General features: G+C 38.0%; 1 non-coding gene across 1 annotated transcript; it reads right to left on the bottom strand.

Moving 5' to 3' along the window:
• Positions 1-21,623: 21,623 nt before the first annotated feature.
• On the bottom strand, positions 21,624-21,731 carry LOC130971478 (small nucleolar RNA R71). Its single transcript, XR_009082695.1, has one exon. It is a non-coding gene; the product is annotated as a small nucleolar RNA R71 (small nucleolar RNA).
• Positions 21,732-22,584: the final 853 nt, after the last annotated feature.

Here is a 22,584-nt window from a genome sequence, read left to right on the forward strand (position 1 = left end):
AAGGTTTAACGTAGTTTTAAAATCGTCTTTCAAACTAAAATACCCTTCTCTTCTTCAGAAGCAAAAACAGAAACAGAAACAAACGTAAAAACAGGAGCTGTGAGTCAATGATACCTCTTCGTAATCTAGAAACAGAGATATTGTAACTTTCTTTTCTTGTTTTCACTCTTCACTTGTAAACACCAACCAAGGAAAAAAAAGAACAAGAAAAAAACTGATTCGTTGAGGCAGAGCAGCAAGCCTTCCAGAAAAAGACTTGCAAACGCCTCACCCATACTCATAGTCTCCTCCATGCTCCTCATTACTGTCATCATTGTCGCCATCCTAGGCACCATCTTACACAGCCACCGTTCCTCCTTTTCTTCCTTTGGCCCCTCAAATAAAAGAGCTATTCTCACAAAAATAAACGCAGAAACAGAACCAAAAATAAATGCAGAAATAACCGTTCATGGACGTACAATAAGATCAAAGAAATAGAATCTGAATCAGAAGCACAAGAACGATGAAATCAAAATCAGAATCACAAGCACAAGAACAATAAAATTAGAATCAGAAGTAAAAGATTAAATCAGAAGTAGAAGAAATTAGAAGTAGAAGCAAAACGAATCAGAAACAGAACCTTAGAGAGGACCAGCAGCGAGGGCGTGAAACGGCAGGGCTCGCGGCAAGGCTCGCGTCTCCTCTCTCCCTCTGGTTTTGGTTCCCAACGGCGATGGCGGCTCCAACCTCGCCGGCACCGTCCCTCCTTTCCCTTTTCCCCTCTTCTTCCCTCCCTTCCCCCCTCCCCCCCTTTGCGTGATCCTCCCTTTTTCCCTCTCATCTCTTTTTTTTTTTAATTTATAATTTTTTTGTTAAGGATAATTTAGTAATGAAAATTAAAAGTTTGGTAAAAATGACGATTTTAAAATTAAGTTAAACCTTAGGGACAATTTTGTATGCAAAAAAAAGTTGGAAACGAAAATTTTTTTTGACTTATACCTTAGAGACCAAAATCATACTTAACCCTAATAAAAAAAATTTATTTATACTTCACAATCAATTTTTTTCATAGAGAATAAACAAAATAAATATGTAAAAAAATTGCAACCTCAAAATTGGAAACTATTTTATTTATCGACTATCACGAAATTATAATTTATTATTTTGATGTCATGGGAAATAATTCATTATTCAATAGGTAAAACCAGTTTAAAAGTGAATCTTAAACTTTAATTAAATAAAAAATATTGGACTCTTGTATTAAAAAGGGTAACGTAAAAATTTTAAAATAATTTAAATCAACAAAAGTAATATTGTTTATTTGAAGAAAAATACTACAAGAAAGTTTTATTTTGTAAAGATTATATAGATTTTAATTATAACATTAGCTTATATTTTTAGTTTTTTACATAGTTAAATTGCAAAACATGGTTCTTTATTACCAAAATGGCAGCGGAAGCAAAACATGGTACATTTTTCTTTTATTTTTCTTTTTAAAAAAATCGACATATTACTAAATTAGTCGTTGTTAGAGCAGTTAAATAATCATCGTATTAATTTTATACGAAGTTAATTTATATCTAAATTTATCATTTTATACGAAGTTAATTTATATCAAGATGTTTTTCTTTTAGTCGTATTTTGCTTAAATTTGGAAAATATATATTATGAAATAGATAAAGCATTTAATTAAAATTGGCTCAATGCACTAAATAATTATTTGGAGGGCATATAGAACGGACAACATATATCTTACGACGGGTGCTTTGTTCAAAACTTAGAGTAACACTAAATTAATTATTTAAATTATTAATTTAATAGATTTGTTATTTAAATAATAATGTTATAAGAATTTGAAGTTAGAAGAAGAGTGATAAATTATTTATCTTTATTTGTGTCATTTTAATTTTATTAAGAATTTTATGATCATATTATCTGTAATTTTATGTTAAATTTTTTTAAGATTTTATTATTTTTAATTTAAATTTAAATTTATTTTTTTTATTTTTATTTTATTAATATGTATGAAATATAGAATGATTTGAATTTTAGGAGAATTATAAGATACATATTTAAAGGTGATTTCTTCCAAACCCATGGCAATTTTGTGGGTAAGTTACCCTTGCACATGTGTCATCATTTGAGCCATTGATCAAAAATTTTTTTAAACTTTCATTAATTGATTCATTAAATGCTTTCACACTACATTGTATTTTATAGTATTTATATTATACCACACTAAGTATTTATACTGTTACATAAATGGGTACAATATACAAATAATTGATTTTACAAATTCCTCCCCAAATACCATAAAAATCAAAACCTTTCCCAAATACTATTTCAATGTCTACAGCTTCTTCTTCTTCTCCCTCTCAAAATACAGTTTGAAGGAACTGCTTCTTCTTCAACCTCACTGCTTCTTCTACCCTTGTGTCCACTACTCCTTCTTCTCTACCCTTCCTGTAGGTGATGGGTGTGATTTTTCTGACGACCCACTTGAAAAACCTTCCCCTAATACCGCTGTAATGTCCACAACTTCCTCTTCTACCTAACTGCTCCTCCAACCATTCCTGTAGGTGAAGCGTTTGATTTTTCCTGCGACCCACTCGCAAAACCTTCCTCCAAAAACCGCTTTGATGGTTTTCAGTGGTTAAGAGAAGGGGGGTTAACTCTTAGCCCCCTTTTCTATCAATTACACTTTCTGGTTTTTGAGGAGACTTTTTTATTTTTGTCTCGTCCCTAGCCACGAGACTTTTATTTTTGTCTCGTAACTTGGCACGAGATATTTTTGGTTTTAGCTCCTGTGCAGTAGAAACAGAAATGGAGTAGAAGAGAGAGAAAGTTACACCCAGATATATCCTGGTTCAGCTGCTAAGTGCAGTGCAGCCTACATCCAGTCTCCATCACAACAATGATGGAATTTCACTATAATCTTCCTGATTACAAACTGTAAAGTGCTAACCCAACTTACAAGGGGATTTTCACAGAATCATAAAACACAACATAGATGAACAAAGGAACTCTAAGAACATCTATGGCTTTTTCTTTTAATTTTGCACTCTCTGCCTTTTTCCACTCTATGGCTTTTTCATACAAACCTCACTGTTTGCCTTTTTCCATGAGACTCAAGACATGACAAAATTAAACAGAAAAATACAAAACATAATACATTGAAGGAGAAGAAAATCTGTAAGCTTAGGTAGCTATGAGAATTCTATGCCATGCACTCTCACTGCTTACTTCTAACTCCTTGAATCAAACCGTGACTATTCACCCCTTTTATAGAGAGGAGAAGCCTTCACAGTTAAAACAAAAACCAAGCTTAACTTCTTTTTCTTCACCCATAACCGGTTTGGCCAGAGAGAGAGAAGAGGTAACTCATGCAAAACCCAACATGCAAATACCTCTAGTTCTTCCTTGGTCATCAAACTTCATCAATCGGAGTGCTCTACCCTTGGCTTGCTCTCTAAGATGGATTTCTGGCCCTTGATGCTTCATGATGATAATGGCTTCATCTGCTCTAATCTCTGCCTCTTCCATCACGTAGCCACCCTAGCTACCTTCTGTGGTGGTTGAGCAGAATCAGAGACAAGCCATGCCTCCAAGAATCTCCTCCTTGCTGGCCGAGATCTTCTTCAACCATTTTTGGTATGGAGAAGCTAAGATCCCATCACAAAATCTTTCCACAAGTGATAAGAATCTCAGCCACAACATACTTTTTGTTTTTCTTTTTCTTGCCATCATTAAGATGGTCTTTCAGCGTGCTCTTCCTTCATTTCGGTGGCTAAGTTTTGCTTCTATGGTTTGCTGTGTAATAACCGAAGAAGAGAAGAAAAGTGATGAGAGAGAAGATAAAATGTGAAGAAAAGCAATCAAGTGTGTTTGAACAAATTAATTAAAATGAGTTGCTTTTACTTCCCTTGCTAGAGTGGCGTGTAGCATTAAACACATCAATCATGTCACTCATATTCTCTCTCTCATTTATGTTTCCAATGCTACCAAGTTAAAATTTTGAAATCCATCCTTAATGAGAAATGGAATCCGTTGGAAGGCACAAGGAAAATGATAACATTTGCTTTCCTGATGGATTTTTGGATCAAGCATTGGATCACTTAGCATAGATCATAGTTGGACTTTGGATCAATGAGATTCATTCTGGCCCAATAATAAGAATAATAATTCAGCCCAAATAATCAAAGCACTTTTGCATCAATGCTGAAAGTTTTTATAAAGTATTTTGGGCTTGCAACATTTTTTTTTATTTTCGGCCCAGTGCTAAATCTGCATAGAAAAAATTAACTTAATCACCATATATGAATTATATTTTTGCAATTAATTAAATTAATAATGTTTAGTCATCACAAATGTTAATTTAGAGTTTTCCAAACTCATCAATCTCCCCCTTGATGACAAACATTATTAAAATTGAAATGGAAAGAAATTTAAGATTGAGTAAAGAATACTCCCTTTGAGTTTTGAATTTCTCTCCCTTTCAATTTGTCACATGGCTCCCCCTTAATATATGCCATTTTTATCAAGGAAAGTACTAACCTGTAACATTTAATCAAGCTTCAAGTAACAATGTTATTTAGCATATTCATTACATGATGCTAAATGCTTGATTTATGAGCAGAGTTGGATTGATAATCAAAACTTATTGATATCATAAATTGATTTTCTGCTCAATCTCTAATCAACCAAAAAAATTTTGAACATAAATTGTTATTTTTAAAAAATATTTTCCAATCAAATCAGAGCAACATACTTATGGTAAAAAAATATTTTTAATCACATCATGATCACAACAATTTTCACATTTATTTCCACACTTAATGCTTAAAGGAACTGCCAAAAATAACTTATTCTGCAAACATGTTTACCAAGATGAATCAGAATATTCCTATTCCACTGGTAGCAAGCATATTCATCAAGATAAGACTTTCACAAGAATCAATTAACAACCAGGCAGCCATAATATCAAAACAAATGCATCACAATCATAATCAACCAAGAATTATTAGTGTGCTTTATCAAGCATTAGGTGAATCCTTTTAATAAGGATGATCATGAACTCTCAAAAGAGAATTTCATCCCCTGTTTTCATTTTCAATTTTCAGCACTTTCTCCCACTTTTGTCATCAAAGGGGCACCTGCAAAAAGAGTTTGACACAAGAAACATAATATGTAAAATATAACAGAGTATCACAAAGTATCACAAAGTATCAAAAAGTATCAAACCCAACAAAACATAATATCAGATTGAGCCTACTTAAGCCAATATTCTAAACTAAACAGAGAATTAATCATCAGATAGATGAAGGTCAGATTCCTCAGCCCCATCCTCACTTGCATATCCCAGTTCCTTCTCCAAAATTTCTAACATCAAACTGACCTTGTCCTTGCATCTCATCCAAGCTCTTTCACTTTCATATGCCAGTTTGCGTGCCGCCTTGTGAGATTAGACCATGAATTTGGACATAGTTGAAAATTCGGTAAGAATTTTTTTGATGGACTCGGTGGTTTTGGATGACTCAGATCTGCTCTCATAGTCACTCTCCAAAGCCAAGGATTTCTTGCTCTTGGTTCCTTTAACAGCTCCACCACCTTTGACCATTGATGAGCGGATAATTTGTACGCTTTTTGGCATTGTTTTTAGTATGTTTTTAGTATATTTAGTTGAGTTTTTAGTATATTTTTATTAGTTTTTAGTTAAAATTCACTTTTCTGGACTTTACTATGAGTTTGTGTGTTTTTCTGTGATTTCAAGTATTTTCTGGCTGAAATTGAGGGACCTGAGCAAAAATCTGATTCAGAGACTGAAAAGGACTGCAGATTGGTGGACGAAATTGTGATCACTATTCTTTTTAAGTTGTTTGTCTTTGTATGAATTCATTATTATGGCACTGTTTGAATTCACAACTCCGTTCAATTAACCAGCAAGTGTACTGGGTCGTCCAAGTAATAAACCTTACGTGAGTAAGGGTCGAATCCACAGAGATTGTTGGTATGAAGCAAGCTATGGTCACCTTGTAGATCTCAGTTAGACAGATTAAAGGGTAATTGTGATTATTGGAATAAATAGTAAATAAAAAGGAATAATAAAATGGATAGAATACTTATGCAGATTCATTGGTGAGAATTTCAGATAAGTGCATGGAGATGCTATGGCTCAAGGACGCCTGCTTCCACTGCTTCTACTCAATCCTTCTTACTCCTTCCATGGCAAGCTGTGTATAGGGGTTCACCATCAGCTGTGGCTACTTCATCCTCTCGGGAAAATATCCTATGCGGCTGTCACTCGCACAGCTAATCAGTCTGGAGGCATCACCCATGGTTAATGGCTACATCCCATCCTCGCAGTGAAAGCTAATGCTCACGCACTCTGTCACAGTACGGCCAATCACCGGTTGGTTCCCGCTCCTACTGGAATAGAATCCCTTGATTCTTTTGCGTCTGTCACTAACGCCCAGCAGGTTGCAAGTTTGAAGCACGTCACAGTCATTCATTACCGGAATCCTACTCGGAATACCACAGACAAGGTGAGACTTTCCGGATTCCCAGGATCCTACTCGGAACACACAGACAAGGTTGGACTTTCCGGATCCTCATAAATGCCGCCATCTATATCTTATACCACGAAGATTCTGTTGGGGAATCAAAGAGATACACATCAAGCCTTATTGCATGTAGAAACGTAAGTGGTTGTCAATCACGTGCGTTCATAAGTGAGAATGATAATGAGGGTTATCTAACTCATCACATTCATCATGTTCTTGGGTACGAATGAATATCTTGAAATAAGAATAAGATAGAGACCGAATAAGAGAAAATAGAACTTCATTAATACTTGAGGTACAGCAGAGCTCCACCCTTAATCTATGGTGTGCAGAAACTCCACCGTTGAAAATACATAAGTAAAAGGGTTCAGGCATGGCCGAATGGCCAGCCCCCTAAACGTGATCAATAGTCTCTTAGGATGAAGAATAAAACAAAACTGAGACCAAAGATGTCTATACATTGATAAATCATCCTATTTATAATAAACTAGCTCCTAGGGTTTTACATGAGTAAGTAATGATGCATAAATCCACTTCCGGGGCCCACTTGGTGTATGCTTGGGCTGAGCTTGATCAATACACGAGCTAAGGCTTCTCTTGGAGTTGAACTCCGAGTTATGACGGTTTTGGGCGTTCAACTCCGGATCATGACGTTTTTCTGGCGTTTAACTCCAGACAGCAGCATTACTTGGTGTTCAACGCCAAGTTACGTCGTCATTCTTCGAATAAAGTATAGACTATTAATATTGCTGGAAAGCCCTGGATGTCTACTTTCCAACGCCGTTGAGAGCGCGCCATTTAGAGTTCTGTAGCTCCAGAAAATCCATTTTGAATGCAGGGAGGTCAGAATCCAACAGCATCAGCAGTCCTTTGTCAGCCTTTTCAGAGTTTTGCTCAAATCCCTCAATTTCAGTCAGAATTTACCTGAAATCACAGAAAAACACACAAACTCATAGTAAAGTCCAGAAATGTGAATTAACATAAAAACTAAGGAAAACATCCCTAAAGTAGCTTAAACTCATTAAAAACTATGTAAAAACTATGCCAAAAAGCGTATAAATTATCCGCTCATCACAACACCAAACTTAAATTGTTGCTTGTCCCCAAGCAACTGAAAATCAAATAGGATAAAAGAAGAGAATATACTATAAGTCCAAAATATCAATGAATATTAATTTAATTACATGAGCGGGACTTGTAGCTTTTTGCTTCTGACAGTTTTGGCATCTCACTTTTCCTTTGTAGTTTAGAGGTATTGGCGTCTCTGGGGGAACTTAGAATTTGGGATAGTGTTATTGACTTTCCTAGTTGAGCATGTTGATTCTTGAACACAGCTACTTATGAGTCTTGGCTGTGGCCCTAAGCACTTTGTCTTCCCGTATTACCACCGGATACATAAATGCCACAGACACATAACTGGGTGAACCTTTTCAGATTGTGACTCAGCTTTGCTAGAGTCCCCAGTTAGTGGTGTCCAGAGCTCTTAAGCACACTCTTTAGCTTTAGATCACGACTTTAACCATTCAGTCTCAAGCTTTTCACTTGGACCTTCATGACTGGTGCACGAAATTGTGATCAATACATTTCAAAACATAAACAATCCCTAGTAATGGCTCCAAAGACTTGGTGCTCAATACCATGGCATAAACACAACTTCGCACAACTAACCAGCAAGTGCACTGGGTCGTCCAAGTAATAAACCTTACGCGAGTAAGGGTCGATCCCACGGAGATTGGTGGTATGAAGCAAGCTATGGTCACCTTGTAAATCTCAGTCAGGCAGACTCAAATGGGTATAGTGGTAAACGAATAAAGCAATAAGATAAAGATAGAGATACTTATGCATATCATTGGTGAGAACTTCAGATAAGCGTATGAAGATGCCTTCCCTTCCATCTCTCTGCTTTCCTACAGTCTTCATCCAATCCTTCTTACTCCTTTCCATGGCAAGCTCGTGTAGGGTTTCACCGTTGTCAGTGGCTACCTCCCATCCTCTCATTGGAAATACGTCCCTGATGCTCTGTCACAGCATAGGCTATCCATCTGTCGGTTCTCAATCAGGCCGGAATAGAATCCAGTGATTTTTTGCGTCACTAACGCCCCGCCCTCAGGAGTTTGAAGCACGTCACAGTCATTCAATCATTGAATCCTACTCAGAATACCACAGACAAGGTTAGACCTTCCGGATTCTCTTGAATGCCGCCATCAGTTCTTGCCTATACCACGAAGACTCTGATCTCACGGAATGGCTGGCTCGTTTGTCAGGCGAGCACTCGGTTGTCAGGCGATCAACCATGCATCATGCAATCAGAAATCCAAGAGATATTCACTAAGCCTCAAATGCTTGTAGAACAAGAATGGGTGTCAGTCACCTTGTTCATAGGTTGAGAATGATGATGAGTGTCACGGATCATCACATTCATCAAGTTGAAGAACAAGTGATATCTTGGACAAAGAACAAGCGAAATTGAATAGAAGAACAATAGTAATTGCATTAATACTCGAGGTACAGCAGAGCTCCACACCTAATCTATGGTGTGTAGAAACTCCACCGTTGAAAATACATAAGAACAAGGTCGGCATGGCCGAATGGCCAGCCTCCCAAACGATCTAAGATAGCATAAAACTCAAAGATAGCTACCCCGATGTCAAAATACAATAGTAAAAGCTCCCAAACGATCTAAGATAGCATAAAACTCAAAGATAGCTACCCCGATGTCAAATACAATAGTAAAAGGTCCTACTTATAGAAAACTAGTAGCCTAAGGTGTACAAAGATGAGTAAATGACATAAAAATCCACTTCCGGGCCCACTTGGTGTGGCTTGTTGGGCTGAGCAATGAAGCATTTTCGTGTAGAGACTCTTCTTGGAGTTAAACGCCAGCTTTTATGCCAGTTTGGGCGTTTAACTCCCATTTAGGTGCCAGTTCCGGCGTTTAACGCTGGAATTTCTTGAGGTGACTTTGAACGCCGGTTTGGGCCATCAAATCTTGGGCAAAGTATGGACTATCATATATTGCTGGAAAGCCCAGGATGTCTACTTTCCAACGCCGTTGAGAGCGCGCCAATTGGGCTTCTGTAGCTCCAGAAAATCTACTTCGAGTGCAGGGAGGTCAGAATCCAACAGCATCTGCAGTCCTTTTCAGTCTCTGAATCAGATTTTTGCTCAGGTCCCTCAATTTCAGCCAGAAAATACCTGAAATCACAGAAAAACACACAAACTCATAGTAAAGTCCAGAAAAGTGAATTTTAACTAAAAACTAATAAAAATATAATAAAAACTAACTAAAAGATACTAAAAACATACTAAAAACAATGCCAAAAAGCGTATAAATTATCCGCTCATCAATGACACAAGCACATGGTTAGGGACAGCTTGATTTAGCCGCTTAGGCCTGGATTTAATTTCCTTGGGCCCTCCTATCCATTAATGCTCAAAGCCTTGGATCCTTTGCTTTTTTGAAATTTTCGCAAATTTTTTTTTTCACTGCTTTTTCTTGCTTCAAGAATCAAATTCATGATTTTTTCAGATCATCAATAACATTTCTCTTTGTTCATCATTCTTTCAAGAACCAACAATTTTAACACTCATAAACAACAAGATCAAAGACATATGCACTGTTCAATCATTCATTCAGAAAACAAAAGCATTGTCACCACATCAATATAATTAAACTAAATTCAATAATAATTTCGAAAATTATGTACTTCTTGTTCTTTTGAATTAAAACATTTTTCTTTTAAGAGAGGTGAAGGACTTAATGGATTTTATTCATAGCTTTAAGGCATTCAACTCTTCTATGTCCCTTCCTTGCCTTTGTTGCTCCTCCCTCATTGCTCTTTGATCTTCTCTTATTTCTTGGAGAATGATGGAGTGCTCATGATGTTCCACCCTTATTGTTCAACATTATGGCTCAAATCTTCTAAAGAGGTATTAAGTTGCTCCTAATAGTTGTTGGGGAAAGTGCATTCCTTGAGGCATTTGTTGATGATGAACTTCCTCATGTTCTTCTTGATGGCCGGAGGAACTTCCCTTGATGCTCCATCCTTTTCTTGGTGATGGGCTTGTCTTCTTCTCAATGGACTCTCATTATGATAACTCCGGCTGAGTAACATAGATGGCATATAAGGTGGGGGAAGGCTAGCTGTGCCATGTATGAAGGCTTGTCAGCTATTTGTAGAGTTCATTGGAGATGACTTCATGAACTTCCACTTCCTCTCCAATCATGATGCTATGAACCATGATGGCCCGATCCACAGTAACTTCAGATCGTTTGCTTGTAGGGATGATGGATTTGGATGAATTCCAACCATCCTCTAGCTACAGGCTTGAGGTCCAGTCTTCTTAGTTGGACTGGCTTGCCTTTGGAGTCTATTCTCCATTGGGCGCCTTCCACACAAATGTCCCTAAGGACTTGGTCCAACCTTTGATCAAAGTTGACCCTTCTAGTGTAGGGTGTTCATCACCTTGCATCATAGGTAATGAAACGCCAACCTCACATTCTCCGGACTAAAATCCAAGTATTCCCCCTAACCATTATGAGATAATTCTTTGGACTTGGGTTCATACCTTGGTCATGGTTCCTAGTGATCCATGCATTGGCATAGAACTCTTGAACCATTAAAGTTCCAACTTGTTGTATGGGGTTGGCTAGGACTTCCCAACCTCTTCTTTGAACTTCATGTCGGATTTCCGGAAACTCATTCTTTTTGAGTTTAAAAGGGACCTCAGGGATCACCTTATTCTTTGCCACAACATCATAGAAGTGGTCTTGATGGCTCTTGGAGATGAATCTTTCCTTCTCCCATGACTCGGAGGTGGAAGCTTTTGCTTTCCCTTTCCCTTTTCTTGAGGAAACTCCGGCCTTAGGTGCCATTGGTAATGGAAAAACAAAAAAAAAAGCTTATGCTTTTACCACACCAAACTTAAAATTTGCTCGTCCTCGAGCAAGAAAGAAAAGAATAGTAGAAGAAGAAGAAGAGAATATGGTAGTGAGGGAGAGAGGAGGTTTCGGCTATATGGGAGAAGAAGGTGTTTGTGTTGTATGAAAATGATGAAGAAGGGAAGGGTATTTATAGGGAGAGGGGAGGGTATAGGTTCGGCCAATTTGGGTGGGAATGGGTGGGAATTGAATTTGAATTTTATGAGGGTAGGTGGGGTTTATGGGGAAGAGGAGGTTGATGTGAATGGTGAATGGAAGAATTGGGAAGAGGACTTTGAGGTGATTGGTGAAGGTTTTTGGGAAGTGTGATATGGGGAAGAGTGGAATGAGATTTGGATTAGGAGAGTGTGATTAGGATTAAAAGAGAAGGTGGGAATATGGTAGGTGGGGATCCTGTGGGGTTCACAGATCCTGAGGTGAGGATCCTGTGGGGTCCACAGATCCTGAGGTGAAAAGAAATACCATTCCTTCACCCTATAGGCATGTAACATGCCTTGATGCATCATTTTGGCGTTCAAACGCCCATTGATGCACGTTCTGGGCGTTCAACGCCCATGTAATGCATGTTTCTGGCGTTGAACGCCAGTTTCATGCTTGTTTCTGGCGTTCAGCGCCAGATTGTCCTCTTCGTGCACCATCCTGGCGTTTAACGCCAGGTTGTTGCTTGTTTTGGGTGTTCAACGCCAGAATGGTGCTCTGTTCTGGCGTTGAACGCCAGACAGATGCATCTTACTGGCGTTGAACGCCAGTCTGCGCTACCTCCAGGGTGAAAATTTTTTTCTTCTGTTTTTGACTCTGTTTTTAATTTTTTTGATTTTTTTCGTGACTCCTCATGATCATGTACCTAATAAAACACAAAAATAACAAAGAAACAAAATAAAATAAAATTAGATAAATAAAATTGGGTTGCCTCCCAACAAGCGCTTCTTTAATGTCAATAGCTTGACAGTGGCTCTCATGGAGCCACAAGGTGATCAGGTCAATGTTAGTGTATGGTCCCAACACTAAACTTAGAGTTTGGATATGGGGTTTGAACACCAAACTTAGAGTTTGGTTGTGGCCTCACAACACCAAACTTAGAGTTTGACTGTGTGGGCTCTTCTTGACCTTGAACTGAGAGAAGCTCTTCATGCTTACTCTCTTTTGTCACAGAGGGATGGCCATGTGCCTTAAACACAAGGTAGTCCCCATTCAATTGAAGGACTAACTCACCTCTGTTGACATCTATCACAGCTCCTGCTGTGGCTAGGAAAGGTCTTCCTAGGATGATGCATTCATCATTTTCCTTCCTAGTGTCTAGGATTATGAAATCAGTGGGGATGTAAAGGCCTTCAACCTTTACTAGCACGTCCTCCACTATTCCATAAGCTTGTCTTATTGACTTGTCTGCCAATTGCAATGAGAACAAGGCAGGTTGTACCTCAATGATCCCCAGCTTCTCCATTACAGAGAGTGGCATAAGATTTATCCCTGACCCCAGATCACATAGAGCTTTTTCAAAGCTCATGGTGTCAATGGTGCAAGGTATTAAGAACTTGCCAGGATCTTGTTTCTTTTGAGGTAGAGTTCTCTGAATCCAAGTATCTAGTTCACTAATGAGCAAGGGAGGTTTACTTTCCCAAGTCTCATTACCAAACAGCTTGGCATTCAGCTTCATGATAGCTCCTAAGTATTGAGCAACTTGCTCTCCAGTCACATCTTCATCCTCTTCAGAGGAAGAATAGTCCTCAGAGCTCATGAATGGCAGAAGGAGATTAAATGGAATCTCTATGGTCTCTAGATGAGCCTTAGATTCCTCAGGATCCTTAATAGGCAACTCCTTCTTGCTTGAGGAACGTCCCAGGAGGTCTTCCTCACTGGAATTTTCGTCCTCCTCCTCCTTTGTGTATTCGGCCACTTTGATTAAATCAATGGCCTTGCACTCTCCTTTTGGATTTTCTTCTGTATTGCTTGGGAGAGTACTGGGAGGAGTTTCAATAACTTTCTTACTCAGCTGGCCCACTTGTGCCTCCAGATTTCTAATGGAGGATCTGGTTTCATTCATGAAACTGAAAGTGGCCTTTGACAGATCAGAGACTATATAGCTAGACTAAATTATTTTGTTCACAGTTCTCTGTCTGTTGCTGAGAAGATGATGGATATGGCTTGCTATGCCCAGCCTATTGCGTCCACCATTGTTAAAACCTTGTTGAGGTTTTTGTTGATCCTTGCTTTGGATGATTTCTCCATGATAGTTATAGGTGTTTCCATAAGGTTCACCTAAGTAATTAACCTCTGCCATGGCAGGGTTTTCAGGATCATAAGCTTCTTCAGAAGCTACCCCTCTAGTACTGTTGGATGCATGTTGCAACCCATTCAGATTTTGAGAGATCATGTTGACTTGTTGAGTCAACACTTTGTTCTGAGCCAATATGGCATTCAGAGCATCAATTTCAAGAACTCCTTTCTTCTGAGGTACCCCATTGTTCACGGAATTCCTCTCAGAAGTGTACATGAATTGGTTGTTTGCAAACATATCAATGAGTTCTTGAGCCTCTCCAGGCGTTTTCTTCAGGTGAATAGATCCACCTGTAGAATGGTCCAATGACATTTTCGAAAATTCAGAGAGACCATAATAGAATATATCTAATATGGTCCATTCTAAAAACATGTCAGATGGACATCTTTTAGTCAGCTGCTTGTATCTTTCCCAAGCTTCATAGAGGGATTCACCATCTTTTTGTTTGAAGGTTTGAACATCCACTCTCAGCTTGCTCAGCTTTTGAGGAGGAAAGAACTTATCTAAGAATGCAGTGACAAGCTTATCCCATGAGTCCAGGCTATCCTTGGGTTGTGAATCCAACCATACTCTAGCTCTGTCTCTTACAGCAAAAGGGAAAAGTATGAGTCTGTAGACTTCAGGATCAACTCCATTCGTCTTTACAGTCTCACAGATCTGCAAGAACTCAGTTAAAAACTGATAGGGATCTTCAGATGGAAGTCCATAAAACTTGCAGTTTTGTTGCATTAAAGCAACTAGTTGAGGCTTAAGCTCAAAGTTATTGGCTCCAATGGCAGGAATGGAGATGCTTCTTCCATCAAACTTGGACGTTGGTTTTGTGAAGTCACCAAGCATTCTCCTTGCATTATTATTATTATTTTCGTCTGCCATCTCTTTCTCTTGTTCGAAAATTTCAAGAAGGTTTCTTCTGGATTGTTGTAATTTAGCTTCTCTTAATTTTCTCTTCAGAGTCCTTTCAGGTTCTGGATCAATTTCAACAAGAGTGCCTTTATCCTTGTTCCTGCTCATATGAAAGAGAAGAAAACAAGAAAAGAAAAAGGGATCCTCTATGTCATAGTATAGAGATTCCTTTATGTTAGTAGAAAAGGAAGGGGGTAGAAGAATGAAGAAGAAGTGTTCGGATTTTTGATGAAGAGAGGTGAAGAGAGGTGTTAATAATTAAATAATTAAATAGAAGAAGAAAAGAGAAGAGAAATTTCGAAAATAGTTTTGAAAAGGAGTTAGTGATTTTCGAAAATTAGAGATAAATTGTAATTAAAATTAAAACATGAAACAATTAGTTAATTAAAAAGAATTTTTGAAAAAGAGAGAGGTATTTTCGAAAATAGAAAAGAGAAAAGTAGTTAGGTGGTTTTCAAAAAAGATAAGAAACAAACAACAAGTTAGTTAGTTGATTGAAAAAGATTTGAAATCAAAATTGAAAAAGATAAGAAGATAGTAAGTTTAGATAAGATATTTTGAAATCAAATTTTGAAAAAGATAAAGTTTTTGAAAAAGATAAAATTAAAGATAAAAATATTTAATTTAAAAATTTTGAAATAACTTACTTCACTAACAAAAAATTACAAGATAAGGTTCTAGAACTTAAAGATTGAACCTTTCTTAACAAGAAAGTAACAAACTTCAAATTTTTGAGCCAATCACATTAATTATTAGTGGATTTTCGAAAATTAGATGTAAAGATAAGAAAAAGATCTTGAAAATATTTTGAAAAAGATTTTTGAAATTTTCGAAAAATAGAAAAAAATGAAAAAGATATGATTTTTGAAAAAGATTTTGAAAAGATAAGATTTTTTAAAATTGAAATTTTGACTTGACTTGTAAAGAACAACTAATTTTGAAAATTTTTGACCAAGTCAACCCAAAATTTTGAAAATTTGGAGGGAAATAAGGAAAAGATATTTTTTTTTGAATTTTTTTTTATGAGAGAGAAAAACAACAAAAATACTTGATGCATGAAATTTTTTAGATCAAAACCATGAATGCATGCAAGAATGCTATGAATGTCAAGATGAACACCAAGAACACTTTGAAGATCATGATGAACATCAAGAACATATTTTTGAAAAAATTTTTAATGCAAAGAAAACATGCAAGACACCAAACTTAGAAATCTTTAATGCATGAAAAATATGAATGCAAAAATGCACATGAAAAACAACAAACAACACAAAACAAGAAATCATTAAGATCAAACAAGAGGACTTATCAAGAACAACTTGAAGATCATGAAGAACACTATGAATGCATGAGATTTTCGAAAAAATGCAAGAAAAATTTTAAAAGCATGCAATTGACACCAAACTTTAAAAATTAACACAAGATTCAAACAAGAACACAAAATATTTTTGATTTTTATGATTTTATGATTTTTTTGTATTTTTATTAATTTTTTTCGAAAATAAAGTGAGGAAAAACGAAAAATAAAAGCAAAATTTTGAAAAAGATTTTTGAAAAGAAAAGTACCTAATCTGAGCAACAAGATGAACCGTCAGTTGTCCATACTCGAACAATCCCCGGCAACGGCGCCAAAAACTTGGTGGACGAAATTGTGATCACTATTCTTTTTAAGTTGTTTGTCTTTGTATGAATTCATTATTATGGCACTGTTTGAATTCACAACTCCGTTCAACTAACCAGCAAGTGTACTGGGTCGTCCAAGTAATAAACCTTACGTGAGTAAGGGTCGAATCCACAGAGATTGTTGGTATGAAGCAAGCTATGGTCACCTTGTAGATCTCAGTTAGACAGATTAAAGGGTAATTGTGATTATTGGAATAAATAGTAAATAAAAAGGAATAATAAAATGGATAGAATACTTATGCAGATTCATTGGTGAGAATTTCAGATAAGTGCATGGAGATGCTGTATGGCTCAAGGACGCCTGCTTTCCCACAGCTTCTACTCAATCCTTCTTACTCCTTTCCATGGCAAGCTGTGTATAGGGGTTCACCATCAGCTGTGGCTACTTTCATTCCTCTCGGGAAAATATCCTATGCGGCTGTCACTCGCACAGCTAATCAGTCTGGAGGCATCACCCATGGTTGATGGCTACATCCCATCCTCGCAGTGAAAGCTAATGCTCACGCACTCTGTCACAGTACGGCCAATCACCGGTTGGTTCCCGCTCCTACTGGAATAGAATCCCTTGATTCTTTTGCGTCTGTCACTAACGCCCAGCAGGTTGCAAGTTTGAAGCACGTCACAGTCATTCATTACCGGAATCCTACTCGGAATACCACAGACAAGGTGAGACTTTCCGGATTCCCAGGATCCTACTCGGAACACCACAGACAAGGTTGGACTTTCCGGATCCTCATAAATGCCGCCATCTATCTAGCTTATACCACGAAGATTCTGTTGGGGAATCAAAGAGATACACATTCAAGCCTTGTTGCATGTAGAACGCAAGTGGTTGTCAATCACGTGCGTTCATAAGTGAGAATGATAATGAGGTTTATCTAACTCATCACATTCATCATGTTCTTGGGTACGAATGAATATCTTGAAATAAGAATAAGATAGAGACCGAATAAGAGAAAATAGAACTTCATTAATACTTGAGGTACAGCAGAGCTCCACACCCTTAATCTATGGTGTGCAGAAACTCCACCGTTGAAAATACATAAGTAAAAGAGGTTCAGGCATGGCCGAATGGCCAGCCCCCTAAAACGTGATCAATAGTCTCTTAGGATGAAGAATAAAACAAAACTGAGACCAAAGATGTCTAATACATTGATAAATCATCCTATTTATAATAAACTAGCTCCTAGGGTTTACATGAGTAAGTAATTGATGCATAAATCCACTTCCGGGGCCCACTTGGTGTATGCTTGGGCTGAGCTTGATCAATACACGAGCTAAGGCTTCTCTTGGAGTTGAACTCCGAGTTATGACGTGTTTTGGGCGTTCAACTCCGGATCATGACGTTTTTCTGGCGTTTAACTCCAGACAGCAGCATGTACTTGGCGTTCAACGCCAAGTTACATCGTCATTCTTCGAATAAAGTATGGACTATTATATATTGCTGGAAAGCCCTGGATGTCTACTTTCCAACGCCGTTGAGAGCGCGCCATTTAGAGTTCTGTAGCTCCAGAAAATCCATTTCGAGTGCAGGGAGGTCAGAATCCAACAGCATCAGCAGTCCTTTTGTCAGCCTTTTTCAAAGTTTTGCTCAAATCCCTCAATTTCAGTCAGAATTTACCTGAAATCACAGAAAAACACACAAACTCATAGTAAAGTCCAGAAATGTGAATTTAACATAAAAACTAAGGAAAACATCCCTAAAAGTAGCTTAAACTCATTAAAAACTATGTAAAAACTATGCCAAAAAGCGTATAAATTATCCGCTCATCACAGATGCTGTTGGATTCTGACCTCCCTGCACTCGAAGTGGATTTTCTGGAGCTACAGAAGCCCGATTGGCGCGCTCTCAATGGCGTTAGAAAGTAGACATCCTGGGCTTTCCAGCAATATATAATAGTCCATATTTTGCCCAAGATTTGATGGCCCAAACCGACGTTCAAAATCACCTTCAGAATTTCCAGCGTTAAACGCCGGAACTGGCACCAAAGTGGGAGTTAAACGCCCAAACTGGCACAAAAGCTGGCGTTTAACTCCAAGAAGAGTCTCTACACGAAAATGCTTCAATGCTCAGCCCAAGCACATACCAAGTGGGCCCGGAAGTGGATATTTATGTCATTTACTCATCTTTGTAATTCTTAAGCTATTAGTTCCCTATAAATAGGACCTTTTACTATTGTATTTTCATCTTCGGACATCTAGTTCTTAGATCAGATCTTGGTTCTTCTGGTTCCCTCTTTGGGGCCGAAGCCAATGATCACTCTTGTTCTTATGTATTTTCAACGGTGGAGTTTCTACACACCATAGATTAAGGTGTGGAGCTCTGCTGTACCTCGAGTATTAATGCAATTACTATTGTTCTTCTATTCAATTCCGCTTGTTCTTGTTCCAAGATATCACTTGTTCTTCAACTTGATGAATGTGATGATCCGTGACACTCATCATCATTCTCACCTATGAACGTGTGACTGACAACCACCTCCGTTCTACCTTAGATTGAGTGAATATCTCTTGGATTCCTGATACACGATGCATGGTTGATCGCCTGACAACCGAGCGCTCGCCTGACAACCGAGCCAGCCATTCCGTGAGATCAGAGTCTTCGTGGTATAGGCTAGAACTGATGGCGGCATTCAAGAGAATCCGGAAGGTCTAAACCTTGTCTGTGGTATTCTGAGTAGGATTCAATGATTGAATGACTGTGACGTGCTTCAAACTCGCGATTGTGGGGCGTTAGTGATAAACGCAAAAGAATCACTGGATTCTATTCCGACATGATCGAGAACCGACAGCTGGATAGCCGTGCCGTGACAGGGTGCGTTGAACATTTCCACTGAGAGGATGGGAGGTAGCCACTGACAACGGTGAAACCCTTGCATAAGCTTGCCATGGAAAGGAGTAAGAAGGATTGGATGAAGACAGTAGGAAAGCAGAGAGACGGAAGGGACAAAGCATCTCCATTCGCTTATCTGAAGTTCTCACCAATGAATTGCATAAGTATCTCTATCTTTATCTTTATGTTTTATTCATCATCTATACCCATTTGAGTCTGCCTGACTAAGATTTACAAGGTGACTATAGCTTGCTTCATACCAACAATCTCCGTGGGATCGACCCTTACTCGCGTAAGGTTTATTACTTGGACGACCCAGTGCACTTGCTGGTTAGTTGTGCAAAGTTGTGTTTATGCCATGGTATTGAGCACCAAGTTTTTGGGGCCATTACTAGGGATTATTTGAGTTGTAAAAAGTAGTGATCACAATTTCACACACCAAGTTTTTGGCGCCGTTGCCGGGGATTGTTTCGAGTATGGACAACTGACGGTTCATCTTGTTGCTTAGATTAGGTAATTTTTTTTTCAGAATTTCTTTAAGAATGAATTCTAGAGTTTCATGATGATCTGTTGAAATCTGGCTGGCTGTGAAGCCATGTCTAATCTTATTGGACCGAGGTTTCAACTCATCATCACAAGAGCTTGTTGATTTCTATCAATCTTGCTGTTGGAGCAATGATCTGCTGAGGCTTGGCTGGCCATTGGCCATGTCTAGTGTTTTGGACCGGAGCTTTCTTTGAAAGCTTGGCTGGCTGTGAAGCCATGTCTAATTCCTGGACCGGAGTCTTAGACTAGCATTGCAATGACTCCTGGAATTCTAATTAAGAGTTCTGAAACCTTTATTTTCTTTTTTCATATAATTTTCGAAAAATCCAAAAAAAAAATTTTACAAAATCATAAAAACCAAAAAAAAAAAAGATTTTATGTTTCTTGTTTAGTCTAGTGTCTTATTTTAAGTTTGGTGTCTTGCAAGCATTGTTTATTTGATCTTGGTCTATTTTCAAGTCAATAATACAGAGAACTGAAGATTCAGTACATGCAGCAGAGGAATTATACGGAAAAAGCTGGGCGTTCAAAACGCCCAGTAAAGAAGGAAATCTGGCATTTAAACGCCAGCCAGGGTGCCTGGTTGGGCGTTTAACGCCCAAAAAGGTAGTGCATTGGGCGTTAAACGCCAGAATGTGCACCATTCTGGGCGTTTAACGCCAGGATGGCACAAGAGGGAAGATTTTATTTTTAATGCAAATTTTTTTTTAAGTTTTCAAAGTTTTTCAAAATCAAATCTTTTTCAAATCAAATCTTTTCAATCAAATCTTTTTCAAAATCAATTTCTTTCCTTTTTCAAAAATACTTGCTATCAATTAATGATTTGATTCAACAATTCAAGTATATTGCCTTTTCTGTTGAGGAAGGTTTAATGTTTGAATCATATCTTTTCTTGTTAGGCAAGTCATTAATTTTTAAAATCAAATCTTTTTAAATTGTTTTTCAAATCATATCTTTTCAATCATATCTTTTTAAAACCATAACTTTTCAATCATATCTTTTTAATCACATCTTTTTCAAAATAGTTTTCAATCATATCTTTTTAAATTCTAATTTCAAAATCTTTTTCAAAAATCACTTGATTTCTTTCCCACTCTTGGTTTTCGAAAATCAATTAAAGTTTTTCAAAATGTTTTTAAAATCTTTTTTACTTAATTTTCGAAAATTTCTTCCCCTCTTCTCACATCCTTCTATTTATGGAGTACCACTCCTCCTCAATGCACAATTCGAACTCTATCTCACTAAGTTCGAATTCTTCTCCCTCTTCCTTCTATTTTTCTTTTCCTCTGTCACCTCAAGGAATCTCTATACTGTGACATAGAGGATTCCATCTTTTCTTGTTCTCTTCTCTTTCATATGAGCAGGAACAAAGACAAAGGCATTCTTGTTGAAGCTGACCCTGAACCTGAAAGGACCTTGAAGCGAAAGCTAAGAGAAGCTAAGGCACAACTCTCTGTAGAGGACCTAACAGAAATCTTCAAAGAAGAAGAACCCATGGCAGCCGAAAACAACAACAATGCCAACAATACAAGGATGGTGCTGGGTGACTTTACTGCACCTACTCCCGACTTCTATGGGAGAAGCATCTCTATCCCTGCCATTGGAGCAAACAACTTTGAGCATAAGCCTCAATTAGTTTCTCTAATGCAACAGAATTGCAAGTTCCATGGACTTCCACTGGAAGATCCTCATCAGTTCTTAGCTGAATTCTTGCAAATCTGTGACACCGTCAAGACTAATGGGGTTGACCCTGAGGTCTACAGACTTATGCTATTCCCTTTTGCTGTGAGAGATAGAGCTAGGATATGGTTGGACTCACAACCTAAAGAAAGCCTGAACTCTTGGGAAAAGCTAGTCAATGCCTTCTTGGCAAAGTTCTTTCCACCTCAAAAATTGAGTAAGCTTAGAGTGGAAGTCCAAACCTTCAGACAGAAGGAAGGAGAATCCCTCTATGAAGCTTGGGAAAGATACAAACAATTGATCAGAAAATGTCCTTCTGACATGCTTTCTGAATGGAGCATCATAGGTATTTTCTATGATGGTCTATCTGAACTGTCCAAGATGTCTTTGGATAGCTCTGCTGGAGGATCTCTTCATCTGAAGAAGACGCCTGCAGAAGCTCAGGAACTAATTGAAATGGTTGCAAATAACCAATTCATGTACACTTCTGAAAGGAATCCTGTGAATAGTGGGACAAATCAGAAGAAAGGAGTTCTTGAGATTGATACTCTGAATGCCATATTGGCTCAGAACAAAATATTGACTCAGCAAGTCAATTTGATTTCTCAAAGTCTGTCTGGAATGCAAAATGCACCAGTCAGTACTAAGGATGCTTCATCTGAAGAAGAAGCTTATGATCCTGAGAACCCTTCAATGGAAGAGGTGAATTACCTAGGAGAACCCTATGGAAACACCTATAATTCTTCATGGAGAAATCACCCAAATTTCTCATGGAAGGATCAACAGAGACCTCAACAAGGTTTCAACAACAATAAAGGTGGAAGAAACAGGTTTAGCAATGGCAAGCCTTTTCCATCATCTTCTCAGCAACAGACAGAGAGTTCTAAGCAGAGCCACTCTGACTTAGCAACCATGGTCTCTGATCTGATCAAAACCACTCAAAGTTTCATGACTGAAACAAGGTCCTCCATTAGAAACTTGGAGGCACAAGTGGGACAGCTGAGCAAGAAAGTTACTGAACTCCCTCCTAGTACTCTTCCAAGCAATACAGAAGAAAATCCAAAAGGAGAGTGCAAGGCCATCAACATGGCCGAATTTGGAGAGGAGGAAGAGGCAGTGAACACCACTGAGGAAGACTTCAATGGACGTCCACTGGCCTCCAATGAGTTTCCCAATGAGG

The sequence above is a fragment of the Arachis stenosperma genome, chromosome 3 (genome assembly GCF_014773155.1).
Source record: "Arachis stenosperma cultivar V10309 chromosome 3, arast.V10309.gnm1.PFL2, whole genome shotgun sequence".
In the NCBI taxonomy this organism is placed as follows: domain Eukaryota; kingdom Viridiplantae; phylum Streptophyta; class Magnoliopsida; order Fabales; family Fabaceae; genus Arachis; species Arachis stenosperma.